This window comes from Hyaena hyaena, unplaced genomic scaffold (genome assembly GCF_003009895.1).
Source record: "Hyaena hyaena isolate Hyena2069 unplaced genomic scaffold, ASM300989v1 scaffold_45, whole genome shotgun sequence".
NCBI lineage: Eukaryota > Metazoa > Chordata > Mammalia > Carnivora > Hyaenidae > Hyaena > Hyaena hyaena.
This window is the reverse complement of record NW_024080677.1, coordinates 1741958-1763384: the sequence shown is the minus strand read 5'-3', so window position 1 is coordinate 1763384 and position 21427 is coordinate 1741958. Positions and strand designations below refer to the sequence as shown.

At 49.3% G+C, this 21427-nt stretch overlaps 1 long non-coding RNA gene across 1 annotated transcript; it reads right to left on the bottom strand.

The window, feature by feature from the left end:
- Positions 1 to 1436: 1436 nt before the first annotated feature.
- Positions 1437 to 18660, bottom strand: LOC120230687. The gene is made up of 6 exons (XR_005528118.1): positions 18614 to 18660; positions 14046 to 14110; positions 7638 to 7769; positions 3841 to 3938; positions 2592 to 2769; positions 1437 to 1464 (listed from the first exon to the last, which is right to left on the bottom strand). It is a non-coding gene; the product is annotated as an uncharacterized LOC120230687 (long non-coding RNA).
- Positions 18661 to 21427: the final 2767 nt, after the last annotated feature.

Sequence of the window (21427 nt, the reverse complement as noted above, 5' to 3'; positions counted from 1 at the left end):
ATTTTCTTTCTCTTCAGGAAATAATCCCTACCTCCCTCCTCATCAATGTATCATGGCTTTTTCCCTGCGGTTGGTGTATGAGGTGTCCTAGTGAAAAGCAGGAAGGGGCAGGGACTTCGTGGCTCTTTGAAAGCCTTTCCTGAGAGGCTATGAGAAGTCCAGGCCTTCTCTGGGGAGGGGGGGCCGTAGAGGACAAGGGGGGGATTTCCCACCTGCACAAGTAAGGCTCCCAAGTACACACTCCAGGTGTGTGGGAAGTGGATACTGCCACCTCCCTAGTCACATGTAGGTGACTGCTTTAAAAAAAATTTTTTAATGTCTGTTTTTGAGAGGGAGAGACAGAGCATGAGCAGGGGAAGAGCAGAGAGAGAGGGAGACACGGAATGCAAAGCAGGCTCCAGGCTCCGAGCTGCCAGCACAGAGCCCGACGCGGGGCTCGAACTCACAGACCGTGCGATCACGACCTGAGCCTTCGTAGAGCGAAATAAGTCAGGCAGAGAAGGACAGATACCATATGTTTGCACGTATAGGAGGATTAGGAGAAACTTAACGGAGGACCGTGGGGGAGAAGAAGGGGTAAATGGTGGGGGAGAGGGAGGGAGGCAAACCATGAGAGACTCTTGAATGCTGAGAACAAATCGAAGGTTGATGTGTGGTGCAGGGGGGGGGGGAAGGGAGGCGATGGGCATGGAGGAGGGCACTTGTGGGGATGAGCACTGGGTGTTATATGGAAACCAACTTGACAATAAACTATTTGTAAAAAAATAAAATAAAATAAAACCAAAGGTCACAGGCGTGGCCCACCCGGCTTTATCCCTAGAAGCACTGATATCTAGGAAGCAAAGCGGCCACAGGGTCCAGCAGGGACTCGGCCCCACGGCCTCTCTTCTGCCATCTCCTGCCGGCCTCATCGTGTTACTTCGGGATTCCTGACCCAAGATGTAAGGCCCAGGACTGCCCAGAGAGTATTCTGTTGTCCGCCCCCCACGTCTCCCACCATGCATTTGAATTTGCCTGATTTTCACGCGCACCTGCATGCCTCCATCATCCTCCAGAAAGCATTTTGAGGAAGACGTGGGAAGATGGATTACAAAATCAAAGGAGCAATTATCAGGTATGACAGCTCCCCAGAGTTTGGTAATCCCAAACCTGATCTACGTGGCCTCGATGAGAGAGAAGGACGCAGAAACCAAAAAACTCCGTGGGTGGGGACTGAGGATAAAATCATGTATTGCTGAACACCATTGTAAGGAATGCATTTTAAAAAAAAACTTGGTTTGGGGCGCCTGGGTGGTTTAGTTGGTTATGCGTCCGACTTTCGCTTAGGTCACGATCTCGCGGTTCGTGGGTTCGAGCCCCGCATCGGGCTCTGTGCTGACTGCCAGCTCAGAGCCTGGAGCCTGTTTCAGTCTGTGACTCCCTCTCTCTCTGACCCTCCCCTGCTCATGCTGTCTCCTCTCTCCTCTAGAAATAAATTTAAAAAAAACATTTAAAAAAAAAAACTTGGTTTACAAACGGATTAAATTAGGGGGGAATAATTATTTTCATTCCCTTTCTTACTTAAGAACGTCTTCGAAAGTCAGCATGGCCTAATGGCTTGGATCCTGGGCCAGGCTTCCTCTTACCAGCCAGTTACACACACTCTGTGAGCCCTGTGTTCCTCGTTAAGCTGTGAATACCTTTCTACTATGATCAAAGGCATAAGAGTTACTGGGTTGCTACTCAACACCAGTGAGGTCCCTGGGCCCCTTTAGTGAGTGATGGCCACAGACCAGACAGGGACATGCTCTGCTCACGAGAGGACAGCTTAGGCTTCAGAGTCGAGACAGTCTTGGCTGAGCCCTGTTTGAGCAACACCAGAGACCCACAGAGGAGATGGGAGGCTGGACCAAGCTTCAGCTATGACCTGCAGGAGTGATTACAAAGGCCTAACTAACAGCAAACCGTGTGGGGTGTGCCTGACAAATGATCCCACGGCCTCTGCTTGAATCTCTCCAGCATGGGGAGCTCACCACCCTCCAAGGTAGCCCTTCAGTGACTTGAAATTTGCTACCTTCTCTCCCTCTGGGCTCTCAGGGAATAAGATTGCCCCTCTTGCATGCATAGGCCGGCACCTCAGATACTTGAAGACAGTTGTTCTGTCTCCCCTTAGCATTCTCTGTTTCAGCTGCTCTTCATGAAACTTGAATGAAATAGGATCTGGGTGTCCTCGCATCTGGCATCTGGTATGCGGGTGAGGAAACCGCCATTATTAAGAAGTGCTCCCCTTGAGTGAGTGACGATGATGTCATCTTCACTGAGGAATCGGCTTGCTGTCTCCCGCCTAGAGGACCACCCACGTCCCCAGTCAGGTCTGCAGCTGTACTTAGCAGGAGTCAGGGAGGCCTGTGTTCCGAGAGATTATCCCCAGCAAGGTCCAGACTGGAAGTGAAGTAGGAACTAGAAAGATCTCGCGTTTCTACCCCTTCCTTTTTTCACTTCTTCCTAATGCCCACATGGTCACTCTGAAGTCCCCCAGCTCCCTTCTGAGATCCCATCAGGCTCTCTGCTCTTGCTTCCTCATGTAAGCCCTGGGGCTTCAGCCCTGTTACCCTCTTCTCTTGATGGCCTGCCACGGCCTCCGCAGGATTCGGTTCCTCCTCCAGCCTGGCTCCTGTCCCCGCCAGGTTTTGTCCAAATGTCTCCAGGCAAACACATGGGCTTCTGAGGCCTCAAGGACATAACTGCTCGCACCTCAGGAAGCCATCAGTACGGGAGAGTGGTGGAGGGCTGGAAGGCAGCAAGATGTCACAGTTCTAGAAACACCTGTTTCCAGATGCCCTTCTGAGACGGAAAATGGTAACTGCACTGGCTTCCATCCTCTTATTCCAAGGGGGAGAATCCTGCCTGATCCTGCCTGATCAGGCAATCAGGGCTAGAAAAATCACAGAGGCAGGAAAATGGCAACCAGGGAGCCTGGAAACATTCTGCATCGCAGGGTGGCCAGCCAGCGTCAGGGGCCATAACTGTGGCCAAGCAAAACAGGGGGTGGCATGGAGCGGGCTACTCAAGGACCTCAGTAGAACCAGTGCATCGTGAGCCAGTGGCTCTAACTTCCTAAGAAATTCTGCTTCATGCTGACCTGGCCCAAGTTGACATATTTTTACACACAATAGGTGGGGGGGTGGGGGGCGGCTGCTGGTCCTTAGATGTCAAAGGCATAGACATGACTCCTTCTCACTGTCCTTCACAGACAGAAGAGACCGTGTCTCTTTTCTCAGCCAAAGGCCACACACGAGGTAAATACATATATACATATGTATATGTATGTGTATTATATACATATATATATATATATATATATATATGCCCACAGTAGCATATCATCCATGTGCTTATTTTTTATCTGGAATTAGGAAACTTTTTGGCTTAAGGAGAACAATTTTTGTGTTAGAAAATGTTGAATATATTTAAATAAAAGATACTGAATTTGGATAGAAAATAAAAAATTATTTTGTGAATATACCCTAACATTTGTTCGTAGAAACAAAGATTTGTCTTAGAAGCTTGAAAATAATAGAGTGCCTGCTTCACTAGACCTTTTTAAACCTCTCTTACAGGGGCGCCTGGGTGGCTCAGCCGGTTAAGCGGCCGGCTTCTGCTCAGGTCATGATCTCGCGGTTCGTGGGCTCGAGCCCCGCATCGGGCTCTGTGCTGACAACTTGGAGCCTGGACTCTGCTAGGGATTCTGTCTCCCTCTCTCTCTACCCCTCCCCCACTCACTCTCTGTCTCTCAAAAATAAACAAACATAAAAGAAATAAATGTCTCTTATAAACTAGAAAGTAAAGACTGAAAGTTACATGTGAATCCTGATTCTGCCATGTTTCTTGAACGAATTGAAAATGAGGACAAATGATAGAAAGGTGCTCCTTCCTGTTATCTTCCTAGAAGCCGTTTCCTGTTAAAAAAAAAAGAACCTCATGAAGCATAAATCCCATAACGTAAGGCGAATTTCCTTCCCTTTAACCACACGTCAGAAGTACTTGCATTCCAAAATTCAAAAGTGACCTCCGGTGTTCCCTCAACTAGAGCAAGTGTATCCAGGAAATGTGCCCGGGCCGGGCCTGTGTCTGCGGGGGCTTCTTCGCAGGATGTGGGAGCGTGTCACAGACAGCAGCAGGCAGGGTCCAGCAGGGAGAGCTTGGGGAATGCGGGCGTGGCCCGCGTGGGCATATGTGCCTCCCGTGCAGTGACGTGCACCATCAGGCACACATGTATATGCATAAATCCATCGATGTCGATGCTTTATGTTTACGTCTGTGGATGCACACGAATTTGCACACCAACTGTCTATTAGGAACCTACCATATGTTTCGAACCAAGTATTTCAGGAAACTTTGAGTCACTGCTTTCGAGGCATTCACAGTCTGCTTAACACTTGGTAAAACAAACATCCTGAGCAAGGGGAGTGGGCAGAAGCATGTGGGAGGCGGCGGCACCAAGGCCCCGCCTGGCATCCCCCGCTGGAGCAGAGAGAGGAGAACATGGGAAGTGGCAGGAGAAGGAAGGCTAGAGGAGGGGCCGTGGGGAGGAGGTGCTGGCCTCTCTGAAGACAGGTGACACCATCTCTGGTCCTTGCTGCCCCAGACGGGACAGCATCCCATCTCCCAGGGCTGATCTCTCCGCTGGGCTCGGAAGCCCAGTCCCTCCACGTCCAGGGACCACCCTCTATTAACGTTCCTCGTCATTCAGAGTGGTTATCAGTTTGTCTTCCTCGCGTCCTTACCCCGTCCCTGTACAGACCCATCATGCCTCCCCATGCTGTGTCCCTCGTGCTCTTCCCTCTGCTTCCCTTCCCAGCCATGCTTCCTCGCACCCTGGCCCCCCTTCTGTGGTCCTTCCTCCCCGCCTTTCGTACCTTCACGGAGTCTGAGCCCATCGGCCTCTGCAATCTCCACCCCCGCCCTGCGTCCGCGCTGGCCTAGGTCACCCCCGGACACCCTCCACCCTCACGCTAGCTGGCCCCTCCTGAGCATCCGCCACCCTCCACAGGGCCTCCGCTCAGCACCCCCCCACCCTCCCTTGGCTCCGGAGATAATACTGTCTCCTGGCAGCCTGCTCTCTGGCTGATTCAGGGCTCTGCATCCTTCCTGGGCCTTCCGTGCTGGGCTCTGTCCATCCGCCCTCCATCGAGGCCACCTCCAGTCCAACCTCACCAACGCCGGCGGCTCATCAGAAGGAGCTCCTGGGAACTTTTTAAATATACTGAAACTAGGACCCATTGTGCAGCAATTGATACAGAATTTCTGAGGATGGGGTTCAGATCTCTCTCTGCTTTTTTTTTTTTTAAAGCTGCCCCCGCTGATTCTGATGGGAGTGACCGGTGGAGACCTACTGCCCTTCAGGCTTCATCGGGTCCCGGCCCCTTCCAAACGGTTATGTCCAAGCCTGATTTCTCCTCTGATCTCCCAGTTGTGTGTGTGACTTCCTGCTTGTTACAGCTACTGGGATCTCCAACTGGCTCCTCACCACAAAAGACTCAGAACAAGCCTTTCCTTTCCCTCCGCCTGCCCCTCCTTGCGTTCCCCCCCCCACCCCCAGCTCGCTGAATGGTATCAACGTGTTCTCGGTTCAGCCCTGGGCTTGCCTCAGACTCTCCACCTGCCCCCACACATCCACTGACCACCAAGCCCTGTGACTCATTTTTAGCCTGCCTTTTAATTACTCTTTAAGCACTTCTAGAATTGGATCCTTCTTTTTCTTTTTTTCCTAAGTTTCTTTTTATTTATTTTTCAGAGAGAGATACAGAGCGAGCGGGGGAGGGGCAGAGAGCGTGGGAGACAGAATCCCAAGCAGAATCCGCGATGTCAGCGGGGAGCCCCACGTGGGGCTCAGACTCACCTGAGCCGAAATCAAGAAGCTGATGCCCAGCCGACTGAGCCACCCAGGAGCCTCACGGATCTTTCTTCAGGACCGTGCCTACCTCAGGCCAGGCCCCCAGCCTGTCTCACCTGAGCTATTAAACAGCCTCCAACATGGCCTCCTTCCCCCCCAGCCTCTTTCCCCTCCAGGCCTCCCGCACAGCCAACGTAGGGATGCCTCTGACCCTGCTGATGTCCAGCCTCCTGGTTCCTGCCCCCTGCCTGCATCCGCCCCCACCTGCTTTGGGATCCCCCGTGTCCCCTGCGGTTCCTGCGTCTCCTGCCTGTCCCCGGCTGCCCCCTCTGTCTGGACAGCTTCTCTTCTATCTTCTACTCAGCCTTCACACCCACACAGAGATGACCCCTTCCTGAAGCCTTTCATGATGTCTCCCATCTCCCTGTGGAGTTGTGTCCTAACACTGCCACCTCCCCAGGGCAGAGAGACATCACTTATCCCGGAGCCTAGTAAAGTGGGGCCTTCCTTGGCCAGAGTGGGTCCTCAGGAAACGTTGGCCAAATGAACAAATGAATGAATCCATGGAGAGGAGTCAGAGGACAGTGGAGTGTGGGTGTGGCCACCGTGGAGGAGACTGAGAAGGAAACGCTAAGCCCGGGTTGAGATGCCCAAGATCATCCCACCGTGAAACATACTAGACTATCTGTTTTGTGTTCTGCAGCCTAACCGGGTGTTATGAAAGCGCAAATAGTCCTCTACTATCCTGATACATAAAATGGGGACAATAGTATCCATTTAGCAGAAGTGCCATGGGGATCGGAGAAGGTAATGGAGGTGAATGTGCTCTGAAAATTATAAATGCTGTTCAAACATGAGTGATGGGTATCCCGTGATGTCGCTGGCGGAAGTCTCCGTGCCAGTGGCTCACAGGATGTCCAGTGTGGAAAGGTTGCATGTAACTGATGTCATGGTAGCTCTGTCTGCCTGGCAAGGTCCCCGGGGAGGGCAAATCTGCACTTGAATCGGTCGCCTTCGCACAGTGACAAATCCCTGTGGTTGGAGAGGAGGATGCGGGGTTTGGAGTCCAGCTCCTTAACTGACCCGAAGGCCCACCGAGGAGTCAACATGATGCCCTTCGGTGCACACGACGAGGAGTTCTGCTCTCTCGGCCTGTGGCTGACAGCCCGCAGGGCCTTAAAAATAGCTCTGGGAGGCTATTTTTAGCACACCATCCCGAGGCGTGGCTGGAGCCCGTGGCCTCCTGTGACGCAGGAAAATTGTTTTGGCGCTGTTTGCCAGTGATTCAGACAGCTGGTTTTGGGCTTCGGGGATGTAAAAATAAAAACAAAGTAGGGGAGTCTGGGTTCCAGCCACAGGGCACCCCCACCCCCACAACATCTGAATAATTGCTCATTAAGAAAGCTTCATTTGAGCCTTGGTTCTCTGGAGGTACCAAAATCACAGCTCTGCCTGGAGGGCTTCGGCCAGAGGGCAGAGCAAGGAGCAGAGTAACCCATTTTTCAGGTCAGAAGAAGGGGAAGCTGTGTGAGCTTCCCACCGCACCCGGGTCCCCAAACTGTACATGGCCGGGCCGCCTTTGGATCCATGTGTAATTCTAAAGCCCCTGGGGTTTTGCCAATCTCCGGACTCCACGACCATTGTGAAGCCTACAGAGCGTTTCCATAGACAGCATCTCCCTGGCTCCTCTTACGAGGCAGTATTATTATTCCAATTTTACAGGTGAAGAAATTGAGGCTCAGAAAACAGAGTGACCACCCACCTTCTCACGCCTGGTGAGTCCTCAGGACACAGCAGGGCTCTCAGACTCCAAATCCCTCACTTGGTCAGGGTGAGCCTTCCCGGGAAGCTCTCCTTGTGAGGAGGGAGGCTGTGGACACAGATCCTGTGACACCTGGAAGGTTGGAAGGGACAGATATGTCCATCTGCCCATCCTCGTGGGTGCCTCCCAGGGACTGGGAAGCAAAGGCAGAGCGCGCCAAGCGGGCCCTCCTGGAAGAGGCGGGCAGGGCAGACCATGGGCTCCCCCACTGGCTGGTATCCTGCTGCTCCTGGGAGAGCCCATCGGGCACCCAGGAAGCAGCGAGCACTGTAACCGGAGCCACGCAGGGGTGGTCCAGTCACTTCTGCTCCCACTTCAGCTCCCCATGTGGTGAGTCAAGCTTCAGTCCCCGGTTATCCAGAGAAGCGGGATGCCCAATCGACTTCGGATGGAGGAATAGCTAATCAAACCTATTGCCCCATGGGGCTACCTCATACTCTCTAGGATCAGCAATGCCGTGGACTCGGAGAACATGCCGTCTGCTGCCCCTCATCACACATGCTCGAAACACACAGAAGTAGGAGAGTCTAAGCCGCATGAATACCGCAGTGCAGAGCTGTTTAATGTTTGGTGACCGTCACTTAGCCTAGGTGTGTCCTTGCATGTGTAAGGATGTATACAAATTTACACAAATGGGAAAACACTGTACAGGATATGAAGACTTTTAATTTGCTTTAAGTAGTCAATCACACCCACCAATACAAATCTGCATCATTGTAACTACTGTGCCCACTTCCGCTGTACAGATGCACCTTATTTCAATCAGTATTCCTTTTTTTTTAAATGTTAATTTACTTTTGAGAGAGAGAGAGAGAAAGTGGAGGAGGAGCAAAGAAAGGAGACACGGAATCCAAAGTGGGCTCCAGGCTCTGAGCTGTCAGCACAGAACCCAACACGGGGCTCAAACCCACAAACCGTGAGATCGTGACCTGAGCTGAAGTCGGATGCTTCATCAACTAGCCACCCAGGCGCCCTTAATCAGTATTCTTCTGATTGCGGTGTGCATTGGGTTTCATATCTTGATCATCTCTTACCACCCTTAAATCATGCATCTTAGTCAAAATACCCCAAAGCGCACACTTTAAATTACCTAACAGAGAGGAGGAGCACTGGGTGTTGTATGGAAATCAACGTGACAATAAACTAATTAATAAAAAAAAAAATTACCTAACAGAGATTAGCCTTCATTTTGCCCCACCATTACAGTGCTACTTATTGGCAGAAAAAGGAAAAACTTTAGAGATACATGAAGAGAGTCTTTTTAAATGCAAGAAGCCCTGTACTATCTTCGTAATTCTGACTGTCACTAAGCTGACTTGATGAAATGCCAGTCTTATTTTAGGGCCTTATCGTCCCTAGATGTCACCCATCTGAGCCATTCCAGCTACCAGAGGGACAGGAGAGAAATGCTGTAATCCCTCGATGCTGCTGAAGCTCGTTTCCACCACCTGTTGCTTGCAGCTCCACCCCCTCCCCCCACCCCACCCCTTCCCCCCACCTACCCCCCCACCCCCCACCCCCCGCTAGTAGCCTCCTAGCCTCTGAGTTCACTTCCCTTGCAAAGTTATTCTTTAGGGCCAAATGCAATGATGTATGTGAAAGCAATTCTTTTTTTAAAGGCTATATACACCGCAAAAAGATTGTTTTATTAACTCTTGGGAGTAGCCAGTGGCTGCTAACCTTTTTCAACTATAAGCCTGCCTTTTTAAAGTGAAAAAAAAAAAATGTCCCTGAGTCCCGACAAATATCTATGGAGCATCTAGTCCATGCCGGCCTTGAACGAGGTGCTAGGAGTACAGCGATGGTCACCGATCTGTCTTTCCTGGCGCTGGCCTTCCCACAGCTGAGAGTCATTGCATAATCGTGTCCCTTGTAGGATCCGCTGAGCAAGGAAAGCGCATGAAGCCTGGTGTGAATTTAGAGCTATTTTTAAATGAATGTTTACTTTGTTACTTACAGTCGTAGCTCTGTTGTACACTTGAAAAACTATGCATATTTGCAAAACATAGCGCCCCTTAGTCAGAGATAATGCTTGATTTATAAATGGATTTGTAGACCCCTTGCAATAATGTTGAGCCTTCCGCTCCCTGCCCTCCACAGCAGTCCAGAATTCTGTGGCCCCGGGCCTGGGGCTCTGAAGGGTTGTACTAAATTTCTAGACACTTCCTGCTCATTCATGGAATGTGACACCTGTTTGAACACTTTTTAGGCCCGGATTCAAGCCTTAACTTCACCCCAATCTTTGGAATTGTAACAGCTCTGCAGGGAAAAGATGGTGGAATGGCCATAGAAAAGCCTCAGGATACCAATTAGGAGGCTAAAGGCAGGAGGTCCTCAGTCCCTGGGAGATGTCGGTGAGAGGCACTGGCAATGGGGCTTTGAGGACTAAGCCCCGTTGTGACCAAAGCAGCCTTGTTGCTTATTTTGTCCTTAATTCTATTTATGGATTTTAAGAGGGTCCATCGGGGTATGATAGCCTTTGGATAGCTCTTATAGGCAACACAGAGGAATAAGAGTAATCCTCAAAGAGAACACGTTTGAGGTAGCCCCATGGACCACAAAAAGTTGAAAAGGACCTCTGGGATTTAGATTCCAGGATTTTATATGTGGGAAAAACTGAAGTTCTGTACAGAGAGAAGAAGTGGCTTGCCCAAGTTTACAAAGAACTCCATACTCGTGACTTCCTGCCTAGGTTTTTTTCTTACCATGTCACCTGCTTTATCAAGCCCATCCCAGACATCAAGACCTGGGATGTATCCACCCCAACAAATTTATTCATGAGTGAATTAATTCAGTACTTACTGAGTCCTTCCCTCCTCTGAGCTGGGAACTTGTTAGCAACCGGGGACAGAATAATGAATAGGAGGGAATCGGGGTCTCAAGGGTCTTACATTCCAGCAAGGAGAACAGAAAATTAAGCAGGCAATTAGCGTAGGCTGTGGCAATGGCCCAACATAGGGATACCAGAAGGCTCTGGGGACGATTGCCGGGAAAGGAGGTGATAGTAGAGAAAGACATTGAGTGCTCTGTCCCAGCACCCTTAAGTAATATCTGAACAGGGTCTTCAGGGTTGACTATGAATTAGGGAGGGGAGGTCAGGAAGCTTCAGGCACAAATGCAGCATGTTAAAAAACCTGAAATAAGAGCAAGCTTGGGATATGAGTAGTCGGTGCATCAGTATAAGAGAACAAGAAAGAATATGGTTGCAGCTACAGGTCAACAGGAGTCAAGTTGGAAGGATTCTGTAGACTAGGTTAAAGAGGCTTGGAATTTTGGGACGCCTGGGTGGCTCAGTGAGTTAAGCCTCCGACTTCGGCTCAGGTCATGATCTCATGGTTTGTGAGTTCGAGCCCAACGTCAAGCTCTGTGCTGACAACTCAGAGCCTGGAGCCTGTGTCTTACCCTCTCTCTGTCCCTCCCATGCTCATGCTCTGTTGCTCACTGTTTCTCAATAATAAATAAAAGGTTTTAAAATTTTTTTAATAAATATATAAAAAGAAGCTTGGAATTTTTTATCCTGAGGTCTAGGGAAGTCATGGAGGGACAATGGTGACCCATCAGATCTGTGCTTTAGAAGATAGCTTTGCAGCACCTGGATGGCTCAGTCCATTAAGTGCCTGACTTCAGCTCAGGTCATAATCTTGCAGTTTGTGAGTTTGAGCCCCACATCGTGCTCTGCACTCTCAGCATGGAACCTGCTTCAGATCCTCTGTCTCCTTCTCACTCTGCCTCACATTCTCTCTGTCTCAAACATAAATACACATTTAAAAAGGGGGAGTACTCAGGTGCCTCAGTCGATTGAGTGTCTAACTTCAGCTCAGGTCACGATCTCATGGTTCATGAGTTCAAGCCCCATGTAAGGCTCGGTGCTGTCAGTGCAGAGCCTGCTTTGGATCCTCTGTCCTCCTTTCTCTGTCCCCCCCTTTGCTTGCACTGTCTCAAAAATAAGTAAACACTAAAAAAAAAAAAAAAAATGGCTTCGCATGTGTGGAGAATAAATTAGAGGCGAGCAGAGGAAAGTAAGCCCGGCAAGGAGGCTGGGGAGCCTTACAGTGTCCAAGCAACAGTGATGGTGGCAGAGGGTGGAGGGCAGATGTAACAAACAGATATTTAAGAGGAAGACCCAAAACGCCTTTGTGAGTTATTGCAAGTCGATATTCATGAGAGAAGCCCCATAATTCCTTGCCCATGAAACGTAAAATCCTCTACTTAGTAAGATAGGCTTATTGGTTCACCTAGAAGCCTAACACAGAAAAATGTGTAAGCCCCCTCAGGGACATGGCTCTGGCCACCTCTGATGGCCTGATCCCACTCGCTTCAGGCCTTGAACCCTTGGGGTTTTGCATGCCTGCACATCTACATCATGAGTTCAGCTCCCAGAGCACTCATCAGGGAGTCTTTCATGGAGATAGCTAGTACTGACATTGCAACAGATGGGAGAGAGCTCCCAGATACAGAGAGAGAGCCAGAGTTATATACAAATTTTACACATGTACCTGATACTTATATTATATATCATATATCATATGTATAAAACTATGAGCCTTTCAGAGGACAACTCCTAGGAAAATGAGAATGAGTCACTAACAATAGTCTGTCTATCATCCCGGAAAATCCCCTGTGTTGGCCTCGAGGATAAGCCTGAGATTAAATCTGCACTTCAACCTTCCATCAGATGTGGGGTGCCTGAGACCACAAAGGAAGAGCCTGGCAGGCAGTTCGAGTTGAGCCAGAATAAATAAATACATAGATACATACATACATACATACATACATAAAGTGGCAAGATATCTATAAATCAGGGCAGGTGTATTTTTGAGATAGCTGAACATATTGTAAACAAATGATAAGGACATGACGAGCTGAGCTTAAGGATCCTTAAGGGCACTCAGCCAATAGGCTGTGTAAGACAGAAAGGGCAGGTCTTAGAAACAGCGCATGAGCAGTACTGTGACTGACCATCTTGCTGATGTCTACACTCCCAGCATATTGCTGCCGGGCCCACAGGCGACATGGAACAGGAATGAGTCAATAATGAATAATTACTTAGTAGAGCAAATACACCATACTTACAAGTTCGATAAGGTCAACACTGACTTTGGCCCTCTGGAATTTGTGGAAGGGTCCTTGGAAGGGCAGGTTCAGGTATACTATCTGACAGGATGAATTAAGCTGAACAAAGTCCCTTGATGCTGATGGGAGCCATCTATGAGCTACTGGGGCCTCTCCCAAGCTTCCAGGGGCTGGGATTCTAGACAGGCAATCCAAGAAGAGCTAAAGGAATCCCAGGCTCCCAGAGTTTCTGGATCTTGTAAAGAAGATCTCCTAAAAATGGACCCCTTTGGGCATCCATCAGGCTCTTAGCAAGACACCAAGGAAAGTGTACTTCCTGCTTTGCCTGGAAGGAGACACATTATATCCGATGGTGGCTGTGGGTGAGTGAGCCCACACACAGGAAGCAGGATGTCTGTGTGTGCACGCGGGCACTCACAAGTGCTCACAGGGCTGACACTCTGCAATTAATGAATGTATTAAAAATAAGAACTCTATGTCTACCTGAGGTTTGATTTAAATTCCCTTCTTGAGCTCTGGTAGAAGAGGTCCAACGCTTAATGGAGTTCAGCAGCACCCTTTCCCACGAACAAAAGAAATAACATCTAATTAGCGGCAGATTTGGAGACCAGATCCTCCTGCCTATTAGGACTGTGAGAAAATATTAAAAACCAATCTGAATGGGAACCTTAAAGGCTGGATTTTCACAGTTTGGGGTTTACTGCAGAGGACTTGCTTCTTTTTGGCTTGTCAGTTGAATGCTGAATAGAGAGGGTATGAGTTGATAACTTTCAAATAAAGATAACATTACCATTGTGGGGAAGTGAACATCTACATCATTAGATGTACATGGAAAGTTCCCACCAAATAAGCACAAACGGAGGGAGTGAAGTTAGGGAAGGAGGAAGGGAGTTCATACAGTATTTAAAAGGCGTATCATTTTGGCTGAAAGGGAACAGGTGAAAAGAATTCAAGGACTCCTCATTCATTCGTGCATCCATTCATTCGTTGTCAAAACTCTATTTAGGGGCGCCTGGGTGGCTTAGTTAGTTGAGCGTCCGACTTTAGCTTAGGTCATGATCTCACGGTCCGTGGGTTCGTGCCCCGCGTCGGGCTCTGTGCTGACTGCCAGCTCAGAGCCTGGAGCCTGTTTCGGAGCCTGTGTCTCCCTCTCTCTCTGACCCTCCCCTGCTCACACTGTCTCTCTCTCTCCTAGAAACAAATTTTAAAAATATTTTTTAAAAAACTCTTATTTAATAGACTGTAATGTCTGCCATGTGTCTGTCAGGTACTAACCTGAGAGCTAGTTGCACAGTAGTGGATAAATCCTGTTTGGTCCTTGCTCGCATGGAGCTTATAGTCTGGAAAGGAAAGGAGAGACTTCAGATGAATAAAACAGCAAGTGCTATAAAAAATAATCAAAATGCAAAAGAGAGAATAACAGGAAATGCCCACTTTGGATTGGGCTTCCCCTTGGGGAGGATTACATTTAAGCTGACACCTAAAAGCTGAGATGGATTCAGTCATGCCAACAGCTTGGGGAAGGGAATGCTGGCAGAGGGAACGGCGTCTGCAGTGACCTCAAGCAGAGAAGAACTTGGCATTGGGAGGAATCAAAGGAGAGGACAACGCCCCGAGAGCATGGAGAAAGGAGAAACAGGAGATGAAAGAGAGAAGGAAGAGAGACCAGAAGGCACAGGGCATATGGACCGCAGAAAACAGTTTGGATTACATTCTGAGGGCACAGGGAAGTCACAGTGGGTTTTACTCAGAATAGAAGCATCATGAGGTTTAGGTTTCTCAGCATCTGGTCGCTCTGTGAGGAATGGACTGCAAGAGAGAGTCAAGAGTGGAGGGAACGAGAACAGGGGGGTAGTTACAGGGGTTCAGAGGGGAGAGGGAAGGGGGGCCCAGCAAGTGCATCCAGAGGATATTTTGAGGCTAAAATGGGCATGATCGGGGTTGCTTGCACATACGGGTTGGGAAGAGGACAAGATCAAGAGTGACTCTGGCGCTCCATCTGGGCAAATGCTTCTTTATTTGTTTAATTCAGGAAGAAGAGGGACATGACGTCAAACCTGGGAAAATAAAGAATAGCATCATTGCAACCAGGATTAATGAAGGAAATGCTAGCTGTGTGGCCAGCCTGCAGCAGGTAAGAAAAGGTTTCACAAGGCCTGAGTGTTTCCCATCCTTTCCACGTGACTGGGACTGCCTTTCTGCTTACTGGACTGATAAAGTAAACAAAAGAGAACAATAGCTGAGGAAAATGAATCGTGTACTACGTGGATAGTGATTAAAATGAGATGGGTTGTTCTTTTAAACGACTTTCTGCCTACCGGATATCTTGGGGGAAAGATCATTGCATGATGAAATTTGGGAGCCCAAGTAATGGGAGAAGGTATAATTAACCAGCTAAAGAACAGAAACTTCCACAATGAGGGGTGCTTGGGTGGCTTAGTCAGTTGGGCTTCCGGCTTCGGCTCAGGCCATGATCTCAGAGTTCGTGTGTTCGAGCCCTGCATCAGACTCTGTGCTGACAGCTCAGAGCCTGGAGCTGCTTTGAATTCTGTGTCTCCCTCTCTCTCTAATCCTCCCCTATTCATGCCATCTCTATCTCTCTCAAAAATAAGTAAAACATTTAAAAATTTTTTTTAACTTCCACAATGGGAGCCTCAAGACAGAAAGAAAAAAAATCATAACAGAAGAGGAAAATGGAAAGATGATCTCAGAGGCAAAAGCCTTCACAGGATGTGAAAGAAAGGAAAGGAAAGTCTGGAAAGGTCATCAGCAGAACCTGGGTAAGAAAGCCTCGCTGTGGGGTGCCCGGGTGGCTCAGTCGGTTAAGCGTCTGACTCTTAATTTCAGCTCAGGTCATGATCTCCTGATTTGTGAGGTGGAGCCCCGCATTGGGCTCTGTGCTGACAGCATGGAGCCTGCTTGGGATTCTCTCTCTCCCTCTCTCTCTTTCTCTGCTCCTCCCTCATCTGTGCTCTTTCCTCTCTCTCTCAAAATAAGTAAACATTGGGAAAAAGTGAAAAGAAAAGAAAAGAAAAGAAAAGAAAAGAAAAGAAAAGAAAAGAAAAGAAAAGAAAAGAAAAGAAAAGAAAAGAAAGCCTCGCCAGCCCAATACAGAAGGCAGGGGGGAAATCAGATGGCACATCGATGCCTTAGGGGACAAGGAGCGAATGTAGGAACAGTGAGCAAAATCGGCAGGTGGCATCCTGGGTGACCAGGAGTCCACAGCTGGCCCTGCTGCCTCACTCTGCCCCAGGGAGGGAAGGGGGGCTTTCGTCACCGGGATCTCAAAAGGAACTGAAGAGCTTCCGTGCTTCCTGTGCCCCTAATCCTCACCCTTTTGTGCCCTCCTGCCCCACAGAGCCAGCACCCAGCCAGAGCCCTCCCACTGCAAGCTGGGCTCCCCTCCCATGCCTTGGCTGAAGGGCTTCCATCGTCTGCTATTGTCACTGTCAACAACATTGACCAGTACCGATTCTATGAGATGCAGAGGATGCACAGGTGAGTGAGTGGCAGCAACTGACAGCCCTTCAGAGACACCGTGCCAAAGGGCTCACCCGGCCTTTAATTGGCATCAACTAATCAAGACAGGCTTGCTTCAGGGAAAGAAAAACAGAGCTGACTGATGGAAGTATCTCACCTCAAGAGGCAGCTTGGTGCTGGACAGAAGTTGTGCCTGTCTCGGGCATTGAGGGAGGCCTCCAGCTGAGAGATAGTAGGATGTCCAGACCCTCGGCCCTACAAACTGCAAGGAGATGAATTCTACCAACCACAGTGAGCTTGGAAAAGGATTCTTCCCCAGTCAAGCCTCCAGACTTGCATACAGCCTGGCTGACACCTTTTTTATTATTATTACTTGAGAGAGAGAGAATCCCAAGTAGGCTCCATGCTCAGCATAGAGCCCAACCTGGGGCTTGATCCCATGACCCTGGGATCATGAACTGAAATGAAGAGCCTGACACTGAGCCACCCAGGCACACACCCCTCCCCTCCCCCAGCTGACACCTTCAATGCGCCTTGTGAGACCTCAAGCAGAGGATCCTGCTGAGCTGAGCACAGACTCCTAACCCAAAGAAACTGGGAGATGACCCGTATATTCTTTTAAGTTGCCATCTTTGTGCTAATTTGTCACATGGCAATGGATAACCAATGCAGCTTCATAGATGTTGGGACAACTAAATGAAATCCTGCTCAGAGTCTGACACATATTAGGGCCACAGTGGTGTCAGCTATTACTAGTATACCCATCACACCTTTGTGGTACCAGAGACCAACAGGAGAAATCCGTGGCCTCAGTCCTTTGGGGAAGGCCTCCCGAGAAAGCAGACCTTGAGGTAAGTAGTAAAGAAGAGTCAGACTTCAGGGGTGCTTGGATGGCTCAGTTGGTTAAGCGTCTGACTTTGACTGGGGTTGTCATCTCACAGTTTGTGAGTTTGAGCCCCGCATTGGGCTCTCTGATCCCGCTTCAGATCCTCTGTCACCCTCTCTGTTTGCCCCTCCTTTGCTCTCTCTCTGTCTCTCCCTCTCTCAAAAATAAACATTAAAAAAAAGAGTAGGACTTCAATAACCATGAGAAGATGGTGTGGAGGTGGGAGAATGGGAGTGTGGATGAAATATTATGAGGGGGGCAGTACAGGGGTCGGATTATATGGCAACTGAACTTCATCCATTCATGTACTTAAGGCTACTCCTGGGAGCTGTGGAAACAAAGGTCCAGAGGTCCACCAACTTACAGGGAAACACAGTACTTATAAGTATGTGTCTTGCACAGAAGAGGAAAATGTGCTAAGGGCCTTCAGACCCAGAAAAAGGAGTGACTGCTACAGTTCTGGACAAGAAGCTTAGGTCTAATGGAGGATCTATACAAGAGGAGGGGGAGAGGTGGTCGAAGACTTAGGGAAAGGTCAGCTGGGCGTCATTGTCCTCCAGCACACCTTTGTGTGAATCAGAAAACCAGGCCTCTGTGACAGGGCCAATTAGAAAAGACACACCTTGGGCAGCTGCAGCCCTCTTGGCACTAGACTGGTCAGGCAGAAGGTATCTTCATGTGAAGTAGAAAAGATGGCCCTTTCAATGGAGGGCAGATGTAGCCCCATGCCAGGGAGCAGCCTTGGTAAATGGAGTGTGGGCTAGACTTCAGCTCCTGCTTTCTGCATTCAGTTGGCTCCTTTGTGCAGGGCATTCACTGTGTAGCTATATATCAGGGCCCTCCTAGGCCAGATGGGCAGACGCTCTGGAATTAGGAGCCTGCCCCCTACAGTCCTACGTCTAAGACTAACGGTGACTGTCCATCTGTCCCCTGCTCATGCACAGTTATGCAAAGTTCTCTGTATATTGCATGTCTTGCTCCAGCCAGATGCCAGGTCTATGAAGGGAGTCAGGCCATGTGCTTTCTCCTCCTGCAGTCTGACCTTCTGACACTGTTTGCTCTGAGCGGATGAGAATCATGTCCTGGCATCCCTACAAGGTCCAGCCCAGGGTGAGCTCAAAGAGCCCTTATTGCCTCAGATGGAAAAATGCAGGATGATCCAGAGTCACTTGTGGTGGGAAGGGCAAAGTCTACCCAGGCTAGTGAAAGGACTAGTTGATTACATTTTTTTCAAGTCCCAACCGCGAGAATCAACAGCATTCACTTCCAGACACCATCACAGGAATCCATGGCCAGTTGGCTGGTTATTCCAGACTCACAGAGCACGGGAACACTGAAAGGCTGGATGGGAACGAATGCCTGCCCACTTACAAAAACACTTGCTGTTTTTAGAGACTGAATCAGCTTCTTTAGTATCTGCAACAACGTAGGCCAGTCTGGGGGCAACTGTGTGGTGGCCTTCACTTCCAACACTTACCTGTCTCCCTACAGCTCCCCCTCACAGCCTTCTTCAAGCCAACTGCCAATGTGAAAGACCCATCTAGGTTCCGCCCCGCACTCCCCTCCCAATCCCTCCCCTCCCCAGGATTCTTTCTCTAACAGTCTTAAGCTTCAGAAGGAAATTCTTCCAGTGGATATAGAGCTGCTAAGACTAGATCACTGGTTTGTGGACAGGCAGTTAGAGACTGAACCGGCCTTAATAATGCAGAGGTTAATAATTCGCCTTAATTATTCATATTAACCTTAGTCATTCAGAGGTGCCCTTGCAGTAACAGACTGTGAAGAGTTTATTCATTTAACAAAGACTGATTATACTGACTGCTGCATGGACAGCAGCAGTTACCAAGTTGGGAAAGACAAAGTCCCTACCCCCCATCCGTAGGTCTTTGAGACATGGGACAGGGGACCCAGTCGTTATGAAACGACACAGAACACAGAAGTGAGACAGAAGAGACACCGCAAAGAACGTTAAGGCCTCGCATGGGTTGACTAAGAAAGCTTCGTGGAGAAGAGGACATTTGAGGTAGAGGGATGGGTAGCCCGTCTACAGGCTTAGAAGACAGAAGAGGACATTCTAAGCCAAGGGAACAGTCTGAGCAGACATAGTGCCTTAAGGCAGTTCAAGGTTTGTGCAGAAAACAGCAAGAGGCTGGCTGAGGTGGGGGGAGACAAAAGGTGCCTATGGGGCGCCTGGGTGGATCAGTCGGTTAACTGTCAGACTTCAGCTCAAGTCCTGATTTCGAAGTTCACTAGCTCGAGCCCCCCGTCAGGCTCTGTGCTGACTGCTCAGAGCCTGGAACCTGCTTCAGATTCTGTGTCTCCCTCTCTCTCTCTGACCCTCCCCTGCTTGTGTGCTCTCTCGCTCTCTCTCTCTGTCTCTCAAAAATAAACAAAAACATTAAAAAATATATTTTAGGTTACCTAAAGAATGATGCTGTGGACTAATTCATAGCTAGAAAGCTGTTGGCAACCAGCGCAGAGAGCTATGGTGCCAGCAGAAAGGGATCTGTGGGTAATAGAAGCCACTGGAAATTTTAGGGGAGGGGACATGGTTGGGCTGAGTTTTTGGCAGAGCGCTCAGGCAATTATACGGGGCTAGGGCAAATAGCCAGGGAGGTATTACTGTGGGAAGTATTACAGAACAGAACTGAATTGTGTGCAAGCATCTTTTTGAAATTGTGAATACAGGCGGGCAGCAAACAAAGACATAATGACAGAGAAACAAGAAGTCCTTGGGGTGCCTGGGTGGCTCAGTAGGTTAAGTGTCTGACTTTGGCTCAGGTCATGATCTCGCAGTTTTGGGGTTTGAGCCCCACATCTGGCTCTGTGCTGACAGCCGGCTCAGAGCCTGAAGCCTGTTCAGATTCTGTGTCTCCCTCTCTCTCTCTGACCCTCCCCTGCTCATGCTGCCTCTCTCTCTTTCAGAAATAAATAAAACATTCTTAAAAATTAAAAAAAAAAAGAAGTCCTTAGTCTGCTTTGTGATAAGGCACCTGCTTCTATTTACCAATGTCTTGGGGGTCAATAGCATCAGCACCAGACCTGGCTTCATGGCTTATGGGATTGACTCAAATAGTGGACAAGCCAGGGAAAGGGAGTCATGGATAAGCACCTGGAACGGAAATCAGAAGGCTGAGCTTGTAGTTGAGGCTAGCAGCTGGGTGACCGCAGGTAAATTGCTTTTCCTCTCAGGACCTTAGTGTCTCCGGTTGTAGAATGGGGCTATCCAAGGCCCATTCTAACCCTACACATGATTCTGTGAATGCCATGGCTTCTGGTTATGAGCCAGACACTGTCCTGACTGCTTTTGTACACGTGGAAGCCCATTTCTGTCTCACAACAATGCTTTGAGGTAGGTATTTGGTATTGACTGAATGTTTGTGTCCCCCTAAAACTCTTAGGTTGAAATCCTAACCCAAGATGTGATTGTATTAGGAGGCGGGGCCTTTGGGGGATGATTAGGTCTTGAGGGTGGAGCCCTCATGAATGGGATTGGTTCCCCTGCTAAAAGAAACTCCAGGCATGTCCGGGTGGCTCAGTCGGTTAAGCGTCTGACTTCAGCTCAGGTCATGATCTCATGGCTTCTGAGTTCGAGCCCTGCATCAGGCTCTGTGCTGAGAGCTCGGAGCTCGGAGCCTGCTTTGGATTCTATGTCTCCCTCTCTCTCTGCCCCACCTCCACTTGAACTCTGTCTCTCAAAAATGAATAAACATTTTTTTTTAATTGTAATAAAAAAAAAAAACCCTCCAGAATGCTAGCACACGCCTTCCACCGTGTGAGGACACAGAGAGAAGACGGCCATCTGTGAATAGGGGATGGGTTTTCACCAGACACTGAATCTGCTGTCACCATGATTTTGGACTTGCCAGTCTCCAGAACTGGGAGAAGTACATTCCTGTTGTTTAGAGGACCCCCCGGGTTACGACATTTTGTTACAGCACCCCAGGCTCAGGCAGTACTAGTATCACTCGCATTGTGAGGATAAGAAAAGGGATGTGCAGAGACGTAAGAAGAAGAGGTAACCCAAGCAATGTGGCTTCAGAGCCCGCGCTTCTAGCCATATATGCAGCCATTGCATACAACACGGCGACACAGCCAGCCCTGGGGAAGCCACGAGAATGCCTCTGTGCAAGTGCCTGGGAGCCAAGCTTGAGGGCCAGCAGTCCGTGTCCTTCCTCCCAGGGCCTGGACCACTCCGACACACAGTGCTGCTTGAACAATGGGCAGAGGGTTGCAGCATGGGTGGTGGGAGCCCATAGACAGAGGCGGTGGGGTCGTGCGCTCCGTCACA